The sequence below is a fragment of the Stylophora pistillata genome, chromosome 7 (assembly GCF_964205215.1).
Source record: "Stylophora pistillata chromosome 7, jaStyPist1.2, whole genome shotgun sequence".
Lineage (NCBI taxonomy): Eukaryota > Metazoa > Cnidaria > Anthozoa > Scleractinia > Pocilloporidae > Stylophora > Stylophora pistillata.
This window is the reverse complement of record NC_142525.1, coordinates 6,805,290-6,820,584: the sequence shown is the minus strand read 5'-3', so window position 1 is coordinate 6,820,584 and position 15,295 is coordinate 6,805,290. Positions and strand designations below refer to the sequence as shown.

Here is a 15,295-nt window from a genome sequence, read left to right as displayed (position 1 = left end):
CAGTTTTAAAAGTCAGCCCTTATTATTTTCATCGCTAAATTTTAGACCAAGAACATTTGAGCCCGCGGTGTTGACCGGATTCGCTCTGACGTAGACATTTCATTATTCAGCTCTGGAAATGGCTTTCTCATTTTTCCACGAAACTGGTAAGCAGCAGTAGGGATTGTCTGGTCATGCGCTAACTGGTTCACGTGCGCCTGGTGAAAACTACTTTGAAGGATTCCCTGAAACATACGGACTGTAATGCTTTAGCTGAGAAATGGGTTTAACGACACTGTTGATCCAGCGATCTGGACTTCGCCTTCTTGTTCGTAATGTAAGATTTTCAACCTTGATGTTTTAACCGTTATATTAGTTTTAATGAATTTTAACGAAACAAGAATTCTCAATCGCGAAGAAGTGAAAAGCTTACATAATCGCACGTCTTTCTCGAACACTGCGATTTGTTTTACGTCAAAGGTTTTGGAAGTTTTGAGATCGAAGTAACGATAGAATCAGAAATCAAAAGAGTAATATCATTTTGAATTGTCATTCCTGTATTTGGATATCTATAAGGAAAGAATAATTCCAGATCGAGTTTGATACAATCATTTTGAATTGTCATTCCTGTATTTGGATATCTATAAGGAAAGAATAATTCCAGATCGAGTTTGAAGGAGTAAAAGCTGCATTTATTTCTACTGCAGTACTTGATTTGACCTTGTTGTACTTATCTTTCGTTATTAATTTATCTTGAATCTTACAAACAGATGCTTATTTTTTTGCAGGTTAAGGTTCGTTTTTTCGCGTCTGGAGTAACGGTGAGTGCCCATAACTTTAATATTATTTGAGGTACACAACCTCCTCGGGGAATGTAAACAGTTTTTAACTAAGTTAAATGTCCACCGATGTTAATTTTTTTCCACCTCTTCTACCTTGTCTTTTATTCCCACGTGAATAGTGATATTATCCCATTACTTTTAAGAATGTAGCTGGGGGGGAGGTCCCTGGGTGCCTGTGAACTCCCCCCCCCACCTCTGTAAGCCTCTTTTTGTTACACTGAGTAAAACACAGGGTCACAGTCAACATAACATTCTGTTGTGTGCCCTCTGTTTGATGCAGTGTGACTTCCTACTGCCTTTGAAGAAATCCTGGTGGTTCTCTTGAGTTTACCTCTGTATTTTCTGCTACTATGTTACTCAGGGTTCATGTTAAGAGCTGGTAACCGGTTGTTTTTACTAGCTGTTCAAGTAAATGTTACCAGCTATTTCACTGAGACCCAGGACTGAAATGTCTACTGAAGTTATCAAATGTTTTTGTTTTTAATTTTTTTGGAAAAATATCTATTTCCTCCTTCCAACCAATTTTGTGAAGATATCTATCACATGTTACTGGTTTGAAAATACACCATAATTATGTTAAAGAAATCCTGCTTTTTTGACCAAATTCATCTCTCGTAGTCACCTCATGAAATGACCTTGACCATGTTTTCCATTCCATTCTTCTCATGGCCAAGTGAAAAGGCCCAGCATTTTTGGAGAAAGGTTGCAGTTAGCAACGTGACATCCACACATGGAAAACCTACCCCTAGACCCTAGTGGAGGCCTGTGCAGCCCGCACACCCCAGCATGGGGAAGGTAACAAAGTTACCTACTATTTCTTATTTTTTACCTCTTATGAAAATCTTTAGCAAGAACCCTGGTTACCTAGGGAAAGCCTTGATTTTTCTGCAGTGTTCATTACTTTTATACATGCAGGCCCCTTTTGGAATTATTTATTTCTGGATGGGTGCTTTTTTTAACATTCGTGGCCTTGGCTTTGTGCTTTAAAAACAGCAATCTCTCCTTTATTTTGATTGAAGGATGTGTCAAAAATTAGAAATATTGGTATCTCTGCCCATATTGACTCTGGAAAAACCACACTGACAGAAAGACTGTTGTTTTACACTGGAAGGATCAGTCAAAGGCATGAGGTGAGAATAAATTGAGAAAATTGGTTTGCTTGAACATAATTTAACAAATCAATAAGGAGTAGCGTGCTCTGTCCTCTTATCACCAACGATATTTTGTCATCACAGTGGTCAAAACTTTTTTGACTCAGATGGTGCAGTCTAACACCTGTGTTTTCTTAGTAGTAAAAGTGTTATGACTTATAGTTACATGTATGATATATGATCATTCTATCTGATCTTTGGGTTAGATAACAATCTTCTTACAACATTTTAGATGTTGTCAGAAGATTTTTATCTATTTATTTTGTTTTTTTACACCTTTATTGCTGTCTTACTTGAACTGAAAGGATTGTAAACACTTCATTTAGTGCGATAATCACATCATTAGCATCAGTGGTCAAAACTTTTTTGACTCAGATGGTGCAGTCTAACACCTGTGTTTTCTTAGTAGCAAAAGTGTTATGACTTATAGTTACATGTATGATATATGATCATTCTATCTGATCTTTGGGTTAGATAACAATCTTCTTACAACATTTTAGATGTTGTCAGAAGATTTTTATCTATTTATTTCGTTTTTTTACACCTTTATTGCTGTCTTACTTGAACTGAAAGGATTGTAAACACTTCATTTAGTGCGATAATCACATCATTAGCATCACATTGTCTATTTTGCAGGCCCAATGGCCAGCGGCATTTGTAGTTCATGTATCGGAAATAATGAATGCCCTTGATTTTGCCCCCAAAATCAAGGAAAATGGATCTCTGCGAGTACGCATTTTTAAAATTTCACGGGGCACATGCCCCTGGACCCCCCCAGGTACAGCATGCCAAAGGCAGGCTAGAGTGGGCCTTCAGCCCAAATACCTGCCTATCATTCCTAGATTCCGGCCTGTTAAAAACTTTAGGCACATCCCTGTGTTGTAAAACTTCAAGTCTTGTATGATTTGCGATTGGTTCTCTTAATTGAATCATCCTAACATATAACAAAATTTACCTAGTATCGTAAACCGACTAACTTTGTAAACACAAGCTTGTCTTTGTCTCCTCTTTGAAAAAAGACTCATCAAAGTCTAATGTACATGCAATTATTGTAGTAAACATTCATGTGTCCATCAGTCAAGTAATAACTGTACAGTCAAAACAGTATCTGGTTTCAAAGGATTACAAAATTGCTCTGGTGTGGGGCGTCTCCATGTTTCCAACAGCTTGTGGAAGTCATCACCAGAGTCAGATGATTATGTCTTCCACTGATGCTTTCAAAACATGAATTATTACTACCAACAACAGTCTTTCCCAGGGCTTAACTCTCACCAGCATTCATGATCAAACTACGTAATTATGACAAGCAAATGTGAAAATGCAAGATACAGAATCTTACTCTAGTTGATGAACTGTAATGCAGTATATCTCAGGTTTTTAATGATTTATTGAAGAGAAACAGATTCTTTGCTCAAGAAAGATAATTATGTTAATGTATCAAAAGAATCAGTATTAATCCTCATTTTCTTACCAGGTGCGAGATAAAGACAATGTAGGGGCCACTATGGATTCCATGGATTTGGAACGACAGAGAGGAATAACCATACAGGTAGATATTAAGTAATTATTAATTATTAATCTGCAGTTCAAATATATTGAAATAAATAATAATATTCATATATTCACAGTCATTCATTCATTACTCAAGGGTTTATTAGAAACCAACAAAATGACCAGCTCCCAGTTGGCTTGTTGTTAGCTCATTTGGTAGAGCACTGCACCGGTATTGCAAAGGTTATGGGTTCAAATCCTGTATGGTCCTGAATTTTTTTTAGGCATTACTTTCATTGGTGACTAAGTAATGTTCATTACCGTGGCATCAAATAGTTGATCTTCACAGAATCACAGTCGAATATGGAGCCTGGCTATGGAGAGATCCTTTTTAATCTTTTTACAACTCCCAAGAATGTTCAATTCAAGGTCATTTATTTTGCTGTAGGACTTCTAGAAACAAAAATCATATGAATGTACAATTTGGAGATGATATACATGATTATGGTAGCAACATTGCAGCATCTTAAATTTTGTTGTGATTGGAATGTTTGCAAAGCGTAGTGAAGATAATATTTTTTAGATACAGCACAAGTTCTGTTGTTTTGTTACCATCTGTTTATAGAAATGATATTATTTTTTATATTTTCATCTACTTGTTGATATAACTGAGTACATTTATCTGTAAATATTTATCTTAGTCTGCAGCAACATATGTTAACTGGAAAGATACAAATATCAACATCATTGACACACCAGGTGAGTCTGTTGACGCTTTACACCCTAACATCAGTTTGCAAGTTCCCCATAATAGTACATGTCCTGTACTCTATCCATTTCCTAAGGTGCTTTCCAGAACTTGTTGCAGCTTTATCACAGAGAATCCTACCTTGGTCAGAAAGGATAAACTTTTGAACTGTCATCACATACAAATGTACCTGTAGTTATGATGTGGAAGTTTTAAGTTAGAGTATTGAATTTTGATAACTTTGCTGACACTTTTTTCATTTATCAGGACATGTGGATTTTACAGTAGAAGTGGAGAGAGCCTTGAGAGCTCTTGATGGTGCCATTCTGGTGTTATGTGCTGTTGGAGGGGTGCAGGTTGGTTTTGTTATATCCTTAGACTAAGTAAAGAGTAAGGCATCTTGCTGTCTTTCTACAGCGTGCGCTGTATCTCCCACTCTGTATATAACCAAGTATCATTATTGAAAAGATAGTAGATGCTGTCAGAGACTAGAGAATTGGTGGCTTTTACATTGCTTATCATTTTGTTCGTTTTGCTACCAGAGTCAGACACTAACTGTTAATCGTCAGATGAAGCGTTACAATGTACCCTGTATTGCCTTCATCAATAAACTCGACAGGTGAGGAATCTATTTTTTATTGGACATGTTGGTTTTCTGTAAATCCTCGGAGTAGAGCCTCCACTAAGTGCCCCTTACAGAAGTGTCCTTAAAATTCCTCTATGCAAAAAATTTCTACAAACATCCGTCCCCACAAATTAAGTTTTCTCTGTCTTAAACAAGTAAAATTAGTTTTTTAGGTAGGGCAACAATTTTGTAAGATTAACTTTAGTATGTGTGGCTGTTAAATTGTAAAGAATTTTTTGAGCACAGTCAGTATTCTAAGTGATGTGGCTAATGTTAGTAAAGTATTTTGATTTTGAATGGAAAAAAGTGCCTTTGCTTCTTCAATATCTTTTACAGATGAGTGATCAGGTTTGCAAAATTTTTTTACCGTGTAATTGTAAAGTAGCCTAAACATTCATGGCACTTATTTTCAGTTTGAAATAATTGTACACTGTACTATTATCAAAAATAGTATTGTATGATCAATTATTGATACAAAGTTGTATTGTTAACACCCAAATTTCTTCCATGAGAAGATCATATTAGGCCATAATTTAAAAAACAAGGGTTATCCCTCTTTTAAAGAAGCACCTCCATCTTGTCCTAAATTTGAAATGAATGCACTGGTTGCTGATCTGGGGGTCTGTTATATTTAAAAGCTTAACCTGTCAGAATTGCTGCACTTTGCCTTCTTGACATCTTGCATTTGAACCTAGTTTGGACTATCCCAACATTGTCCGTAGGCAGTAGACAATAAGAACTAAATTTAATTTAGCTACCATAAACATCTGGCATGCAAAAAGTTTGTTGTCACTTAAAAGTCCTCTCAGAATTTTCCATGATAAAAGGCGTTTAATTTGTATTTTTTGAATGATATGAGAGTGCAAATTAAAGTAATGCGTATTTTTTTTCTATCATTTTTTTCAGAATGGGAGCAAATCCAAACAGAGTTTTAAGTCAAATCAGGTGAACATGGTCAAACTGTTTGTTGTTTTATTCTTGGTTGTTTTTGTTTGAATATTGGCATGTTACAAGCATAGCATCTTGGTTTTTTGAAAATACTGATAATGTTCTACTTTATATTCTCATGTTAATGATAACACAACTTGGTGGGAACATTACAATGCATAATGTTCTTCACAAACTTCTTATCTGATTGTGTACCTCAAAATATAAAATACTCAAGATGAAAATGGTAGGTCTAGGGAAGGGAGGGAAAAGTATGGGGAAACATTTTTTTTCCATTTAAAGTTAAAACTTAGTGGCAAAGAAGGAATGAGGTAAAAAATTTTATGGATTTTACAAAGAGAAACTGGACAAAATGAGTGCAAAAAAATTACTTGAAGAGTGTAGCATTCAACATGTAAACGGTTGGGCTGCAATGGAATTTCTACAGCTGTGTCAAAACCCTGGGTGACTTTGACATTTGTAAGAGACCAGACCAAAGCCAAAAATGGAAATGATCACTCACCATTTTAGAGGAAAGTCTTTTTTCAGATGCTTGTTACATTTTCATCTGTTTTTTAACTATCAAATTTATTTGATAATTTTTTATATTTCATTACAACTTGAAAATGACCTTGGGAGAAGTTTGAAAAACCATTTTGTAAATTGCTAATTTTTTATCACAAAGTCTTTAATTAGAGAAACTTCCTATTAAAAGGTGAAAAAAATTATTTCACTCATGACAGAGCAAAGCTGCAACACACTGCAGCCTTCACTCAGTTGCCGATTGGTTTGGAATCAGAGGTAAATGGAGTCATTGATCTTGTGCGATGGAAGGCTTATTACTTTGAAGGAAATCATGGGTAAGATTATTCATTCTCATAAGTTTTATTTTGTTTGTTTTTTTTTTTTTTATACATGACTCTGTTTAGCAAATCACAATGCTAGAAATTCAATGACCCTGCTGATGTTATTATTGGGATACAATACACTGAGGCTAAAATCTACCCTTACTAGAAAAAAAGCTTTATCCAAAAAATGGTAATTATCTTTGACAGTGTTTTACAACTGTTGCTGATTATAATTATTATTAACTAACAGGTCCAAAGTGGTAGAGGGTGTGATCCCTGAAGACATGGTTAATAAGTGTACGACAAGAAGACAAGAGCTGATAGGTAAAACTTGAGGATTTTTTTTTTGAAATAAGAGCACTTTTTATGACCTATTAGAACAAAGGAAAATTTTGCTGGGAGCCAATGAGAACCCAAAGTGAAATTGAATAAATTGCATCTGGTGTTGGAAATTGCCAGTGATCAAGTCTCAGTTATTTCAAGTTTTGAATTTGATGGATTGAGAGCTTGAGCGAACAGGGTAAATTTTCTGGGCTGGTCAGATGAAGTGGAGCCAACACAATTCGAGAATACTTAGTACATGGTTCAAAGCACTGAACTGAAAAAAAAAGAAAAAAAACTCCAATGATTTTAGTGGGTTTTCATAGTCCTTTATGTCCAGGCCCTCAGCTACAAGCGAGAGCCGAAGGTGGTTCTATATGATTTTGTAACAAATTTTTTTGATGGATCAATACATTTTGTTTCTTCTAAAATTGAATCAAAACAGGCCAAATCATTTTTCAACAAGTTCTCTTTGTTACTTATGTAGTGTAAGGTTACCATAGCAACATTACAGCCCCCGTTTTTTACCTAAAGTGCTGTAAAAAAAGAGTTTGTAGCATTCTGCATGATGCTGTTTTTACAGTCTTTTAAATGCCGGGGTTTGTATTCATCAGAAACTGTGGCAGATGTGGATGACACACTTGGGGAGATGTTTCTGGAGGAGATACCACCAACAGAAGAACAATTAATTGTAGGTATTAAAAAATATTATGTCTGGTGTATGGATGGATGGATGGATGGATAAAGCTGTTTATTTTGACAGATTTCCTCTCTCTTATAATTAGCTGAGTTATACACGCATTTTGATTGGTTTTAGGAGATTTTTTGCAAAAATGTTGAAATGCAAAGTTGAAATTGTATAAATTGTTTGAAAACCAGTAGTGCTGTTACACATGCAACATTATTTTTCTGGAAGAAAAAGCCACTAATTATCGCTAGTACCTATCGTGGTTCAGGAGCTGTGCCATGGAAGGGCCCCCCCCCCCCCCCCCATCATTTTAATACGTTTACCTAACAGGATAGGATAGGATAACTTTATTTATACATGGTTTTTCCATCAGTTGATTTAGTTAATTCTATACTAGAAATCTATCTATCCAACTACAATAATAATTTGATAATAACAATTCAAATTAATGAAATAAATAAAGAAAATTCTGCTTTTCATGGAGGCCATGTCTAAAATTTACTTAGAATTAAGATCTTACTTTAAACTGTGGCGACTTAATTTAGATTTGAAATCAGTCAGCGAAGACGCTTGTCTTAGGTCTACAGGTAAGTTGTTCCACAATTGAGCTCCGCTGTATAAAAAACTTCTCTTGAGATAGTCAGTTCGAGGTTGTGGAAGAACTAATTTGTTTTCTGTATTCCTTAAACGATAAGCACTTCAACTGTCACGATATACAAATCTTGATCTCAGATAATCAGGTGTCATACCATGTAATGTTTTATACATTAGGATAGATTTCTGTTCCAGTCTTTGATAGTAGAGTCTTCGCAACCCTAGTGCCCGTAACAAATCATCCAAATTACCAGTGTGTTCTTAGGCAAGACACTTTACTATAACAGTACCTCTCTTCACCTAGGTTTATAAATGGGTACTTGCAATTTAATGCTGGGGGGTAACCCTGCGATGGACTGGCATCCCATCTAGGGGGAAGTAGAAATACTCCTAGTCGTTTCATGCTACAGAAACCGGATTTAAGCACTGGCCTAATGGGCCATTAGGCTCATAAACAGACTTTACATCACTATCATAGCTCGCTGACATTAGGATGCGAGCTGCCCGATTTTTCAGCCTTTGCAGTTTTTCAGAAAGGCCTTTGTTACAGTTTCCCCACACTACGTTACAATAATCAAAATGTGGTTGAATAAGGCTATTATAAACTCTAATTAAAACATTAGATGATGTGAGATGCCAAACAGTACCGTGATAACCGTTTTTGTTCCTGGGCACTAGTACTATGTGAGCAAATAACTTGCGAATGGAAACCGGGCTAACACATGACCTCTTGGTTCTAGTTAATTGTTAGAATTTTTAGAACTCTACACCTCTAAAATTTCAGGTTCTGTTTTCACTTCATTGCTTGCTTTTAAATGATTGCCTTCCAACTTTTGAAAACTTACAATGGTTAAGGAAAGAACGGTGCCGAATGGATCAGAGGCAGTCTTTGGAAATTTTAAAACTGGAATTTTTAACAGTGCTTTGAAAGTGGTTCGTCTGTTTTCAGGGCAACCTGTACTTGCTTAAGGTACCTGTAACTTCAGCTGAATCTAGCTTGATGATACTGTAGGGTAGCTTTAGACTCACACAACAAACACCCTATCAGAGTTTCACTTCTGAATGATTTTTTACTGTCCTAGGCTGCCATTCGCTGAGCGACCATAAAGAGAAGTTTTACTCCAGTTTTCGTTGGATCTGCTCTGAAAAACAAAGGGGTCCAGGTGAGTCTGTGCTAGATAAATGGTTAAAAAAGGATGAGTCATTCCTTTATTTTTTCACAAGAAGAGCCCCTCCGTGTAAATCCGGGATTAGCCAGGGAAAAAAGTGTTACTCGGCAAAACCCAACAGTGTTGATACTCATGAAAAGTGAAGCAAACAAATTACATCTACCAAAGGTGAAAGGAATACACTGAAAACACACATAGAGAACACACAAAACAAAAGCAGGACCCTAAAGGTTCCTGCTTATTCTTATTCCACCACTATTTAGTTTTGCCAAATAAAGTCATGAGGACGAAGAAAATATGCCACCGTGTTAAACTGGCCACACTGAAGAATCCAAACACTAATTTTGGCTCTTTCGTTTTTTAGTGTTGACTTTCAGAGAAACGAACTTTTAAGCTTTTTTTATTTTGTCGGTCATAAAGAACACTTTAATGGTTTCGTTCGTTTTGTTTGCGTTTTTCACGCAGGCGATCGATACTAGGCACAGATAAGGCCGAAGGATGTATTTCGCAAACAAGGAGCCAAATGCTAGAAAAGGAAACAACAGGGGAATAATAAATCCCTTATTCGATGGTTTAACATATTATAATACCAGCGGACGTTTTGCCCATCGCTTTTATCTTTCCTCGCCCCTTTGTGGCTAGGAAAAATACTGAGCAACTCGTAAAATATCGGAGCGTATTATATGTTAAACCATGTAATAAGGTGTAAATATTCGAAAAATGCTTTTTCTGTCCGTCAGCCTCTCCTTGATGGTGTTGTGGATTACCTGCCTGAACCTTTTGAGGTGACAAATTTTGCCTTGGATGCTGAAAAGTAAGAAGTTCAAATTATGTACTGCAATATAAATATCATTTTAAGGTATACGTTGATGTATAGATGACGTAAAACTTGTCAAGAAAATTTGGGACAGCTGCATTTAGAAGAAATGATTATTTTTCAAGACCCAGGTTCCTATGAAAGGAATGCTTCTTGTTTCTCAACAAGTCTGTTTCACGTGTCTGCAAATTCAAAGGAATTTGGAGTAAGGGTTTATGTCAGGATCAGGAAACCAGAAAATAATGCAGATGAAAATAATAGCGATACGTCATAGATAGGCTCTAGCGGTGGGTGTTCGCGTGATGACCCCCTCCTTAAAATGATTGAAGGGGGCCTATTTGTCCCACATTGGGGCATTAGAGACTACTTTCATAAATTTAAATTAGCCCTTCTGGCCTTGCTTGTGATAATGTATTCTTTTGAATTGAATTTTGTACTGGAGAACGAGGCCAGAAGGGCTAATTTAAATTTAAACAAAAGAATATTAATCCGGCAGCCATTTATGAAAGTGGTCCATTTCTAGAATAAACTCTAAAAAGTAGATTTTTTATTTTAGTGTCGGGGAGCAAGTGGAGATGAGCAATGATAGGAATTCTTCTCACCCTTTTGTAGGTCTGGCTTTCAAGCTTGAGGTAAGATGATAATGAAGATATTTGTGTATAAACAACTTCTTTGGAATAAATAATTTACAGCCTGCAGTGCAAGCGTGTTATGAGAGTGAGTGAACTATACAAGCGCGCGACTGTTTATTTGACCGGTCGTGTTCGATTTAGAGGAAGAGTGGACGGTGGAGGGAGGGGGCGAGGAAATTTCTTTTGCTCCACCCCCTCTCCTCTCCTAATTATGACCGTCGCTCACCCCCTTGGTGGAAATTTCTCTCTCTCCCCACCCTTCCCCTGCTGAAAAAAAAACAAAGATGGCAGCTATAATCAGTTCATCGAGAAAAGACTGAGCGCTCACTCGCCTAGATATTTCTAGTGCTCTTGCACCTGATTGGTTGACAGGGTGACGCAAGTTTAGTGGACCAAGCACAGAGCGATAAAAAGCAAAACCATTGCAATTCTAAGATGCGGAGAGATTTTGAGATTTACTGCAGTGAAAGTCAAGTATACTGAATTTTCTAGCCCATTTCACTGAAGTGTAGTTGTGTTTTCTTCTGTTTGATTATCTTGCAGGCCGGAAGGTATGTTCAGCTGACTTACCTCAGAATGTACCAAGGGATGTTAAGGCGAGGGGCGTATATCGTAAATACTCGGACAGGGAAGTGTCTGAAGGTGCCAAGGATCGTCCGAGTGCATTCAGACACAATGGAGGTAACCAAAAAGAAAAGACGGTACACAATTTTTTTTTGTCGTTTTTGAATCCTGACGATGCAGTCAAGGAAAAGAGGGTGATAAACACGCCGAATTAATGTCAGTATAATAGTAATAATAGTAATTTAATATTCATATTGCGCAAAGTAACATGTGGATATGATCGAATGCGCATCACGATACTTTTTGGGGGACTTTGGCCGGACTGAATCAGCAGTTTACTAACAATCAAAGGAAACTTATTTGAAGATGCCCCAATTCCCAGTAAACAGGCCAGACCACGTCACAGTAATCTCGTGAGTGGGTTCTTTGACGTCCCCTGCCTAACCAAATTAACTATTTAATAGATGCAGGAGATGGGACCAAGGGTTTGTTCGTCCTTATCCGAGAAGACTAGAATGTCTATCCATTTCTTGATATTATAGAAAGGTAGCGCATTCTCCTCAGTTATTTTAAGAGCTTGAGTGTTGGTCCGGCTGGGGATCGAACCATCGACCTCGACCTCCCACACAACAGTCCAGCGCTCTAACCAATTGAGCTAACCGGGAGGCTAGCAGTATCAGGGCAATGGTGCACTTACCCCTCCCCCCTAACCTAACAATCTCAGGAGAGAAAGACCATTTCCGAGCTTTAAAGAGCCTCACTTTCAAATTGAGGTTAATTGAAAAACATTTCTTGAGAAAAAAGGCGTCATAATAGCTTGAAAGTAACAAACTAATATTCGTATCTAAATCTCAGCACTTACTCTCGTTTTTTAACCAGAGGATTTCTGCATCTGGAAATTGGCCTGGTTAATGGTACAGTAGCCTCCCTCGTTATCGCTATTACCGGGAAGATTTGACACGAGTCTAGGAGAGGTTCTCCTGGGGTCTGGCACTAATGATAATTAACGCTGGACACCTTTCAGACTTCTCGTGTACTCGCTTCCTCAACGCCTCACATTTTCCCGGTAGATTAAAACATTGGAGGTAAAATGCCTTAAGTGCTGATAATGTTGGGGCCTGTTCGTAGGCACATAGAACACATATTCTAGTAGCCCACTTTTTTCACCATTATTGTTATTCCTTCGGAGGATGTGCAAGAGGCCGGTGCTGGTGATATATGTGCCTTATTTGGAGTGGACTGTGCATCGGGAGACACATTTACTGTAGAAGGAGCTAAATTACTCTCTATGGTAAGGGAGCAGTCATTACTTATTGCCCTGTGAGGGGTGGGGAAGGAATTGGAGGAAATTTGGTTTTTTGGGGGGTGGCATGGTTTTCAGTGGGTACAGGAGGGTGTGGCTAACAGAGTCATGATTATTAAAACTTGACTGCCAATGATGAGGTTGGGGGATCATAACAACATGAAAAAGCCTTATAGGGGGGCTCAGGTAAATTTGATTTGGACATAACCTTAATCCTCCGATCCCCTGCGGTCTTTCCTTACACTTAGATAGCACGGAAAGCCGTAAAACTCTTGAACAAAAGCTCATCTTTCAAACCGGCAGTCCAAATCCCACATGGATCAAAGAACGCTTTTTATTCCACTAATTTATTCGTGTTTTTCTCGTTGCCATGTTCCCACCAATAACGTAGCTCCATTTTCTGCCTTTAAAAGCACACACAACCCACAATTCCTATATCCGCTCCGACGAAGGGCTAACGCTCGAAACGTCAGCTTTTGTAATCGTTACGGTGGCCAATTTACCATTTTAACTTTGTTGATATATCCAAATTATTTTATTAGAACTGCGTACTTTCGCTTGAGAATTAATTTCGTCACAGCTACCCTATGCAGACTACGAAAAAGGTTTAAATTTGTTGCTTTTTTTAAAGACGATGTAAAAGTTTCGACGAAAGCGATTACCGAAGTTACGTAACTTGTTTATTTTGTTTTTTGTACCCTCGTCACGCAATAAGAGGAAAAGCATTGTATATATGCACGATCCTTCGCAGTAAAGCACTATTTGAGCAATAGTGAAAATCACACCTGAAAAAAATTTCAGGCCTGTACGGGATTCGAATCACTGACCTCTGCGATACTAGTGCAGCGCTCTACCAATTGAGCTAACAAGCCAACTGGGAGCAGGCCATCAAATTAATTCGACATAAACCCGTAGATGATAAATCAAACAACAACAAACATATGAAACATATGTATGAACTGCGGTTATGAAACGTATATATGCACGATCCTTCGCAGTAAAGCACTATTTGAGCAATAGTGAAAATCAGACCTGAAAAAAAAAAAATTTCAGGCCTGTACGGGATTCGAACCACTGACCTCTGCGATACTAGTGCAGCGCTCTACCAATTGAGCTAACAAGCCAACTGGGAGCAGGCCATCAAATTAATTCGACATAAACCCGTAGATGATAAATCAAACAACAACAAACATATGAAACATATGTATGAACTGCGGTTATGAAACGTATATATGCACGATCCTTCGCAGTAAAGCACTATTTGAGCAATAGTGAAAATCAGACCTGAAAAAAAAATTTCAGGCCTCAAACATATGTATGAATGCAGTTCATACATATGTTTCATATGTTTGTTGTTGTTTGATTTATCATCTACGGGTTTATGTCGAATTAATTTGATGGCCTGCTCCCAGTTGGCTTGTTAGCTCAATTGGTAGAGCGCTGCACTAGTATTGCAGAGGTCAGTGGTTCGAATCCCGTACAGGCCTGAAATTTTTTTTTTTTTTTTTTTCAGGTCTGATTTTCACTATTGCTCAAATAGTGCTTTAGTGCGAAGGATCGTGCATATATACGTTTCATAACCGCAGTTCATACATATGTTTCATATGTTTGTTGTTGTAGGAAAAGCATTATACGCGTCTACCTTATACTTGGAGAACTAACACGAATCGAACTCAATCCTTTAAGTTAAATGAACTCTTATGCTCACGGAAATCTCCCATGTAGCTTCATGCGACGGGCGCTTCTAAACAACGTGACATCTCATGAAAGACAACTTTTCAATGAAGGCGAGCAAACATTTTTCGCCTGAAAAAACTTGCAGTCAGTAGAAACTGAGGAAAACGGGGGAGGGGGTACTGTCACAGTTTTTATGGACCACCTTCTCAATGAAATTTTTTTTTTGAAACGTTATTTTCGTAGATTTCGCGAAATAAATTGGACTCGGACCACCAAAAGTTGTGAACACAACTTGATTCCGATGCTATTGTTTAATATTGGTACCCGCAATTATAAAGTAGATTTGAAATTATGATCCTGACTGCATTTTAAGTTTACAAAGATTCGCATAATGAAGATGACTTCAAATGCGCCGGAAATTTCACTTCGGAAGCCGCGTAAAGCTGCCATCTTCGATTTGGCTCAGCAACCTGGCCGGGTAGCAGTGACGTACCAACTTTCTAACTCTGTTTTTCCCATCTCTTCGAAATCGTTTCCTCTTGACACTTGAAACGGCCAGGTTACCATGTTATTCTCAAAATGGTGACCTACACAATCGATATTAAGAATATTTTAAAACAGTCTTCGAACGGTCAGATTAATATTTAAATTTCATGCAAAACGCAGTGGGTAGTGTCTTGTAGTACATACTTCTATGGTGGCGGAGGTAAAGTTGCGAATTTTCTGGAGCATACTTCAATTTCAAAACTTTCCTTTTATTTGCAGAGTCAAGCAGTGTACTGGTGTAACGCATAATTACTTGGTAACCACGCACCATGAGCTGGGGCATATCCAGTATTACTTACAGTACTGGAACCAATCTATCGTCTATCGCACCGGGGCCAACCCAGGTTTCCATGAAGCCGTTGGCAACACTATG

The 15,295-nt window shown here is 37.6% G+C and overlaps 1 pseudogene across 1 annotated transcript; it reads left to right on the top strand.

Annotated features, from left to right (window-relative positions):
- Positions 1-205: 205 nt before the first annotated feature.
- On the top strand, positions 206-15,295 carry LOC148726399 (elongation factor G, mitochondrial-like; annotated as a pseudogene). The gene is made up of 18 exons (XR_015989944.1): positions 206-316; positions 768-800; positions 1,440-1,616; positions 1,841-1,951; positions 3,447-3,521; positions 4,165-4,222; positions 4,479-4,567; positions 4,754-4,830; positions 5,743-5,781; positions 6,507-6,623; positions 6,862-6,935; positions 7,547-7,623; positions 9,297-9,377; positions 10,124-10,197; positions 10,757-10,832; positions 11,376-11,513; positions 12,586-12,687; positions 15,142-15,295. The product of XR_015989944.1 is annotated as an elongation factor G, mitochondrial-like (transcript).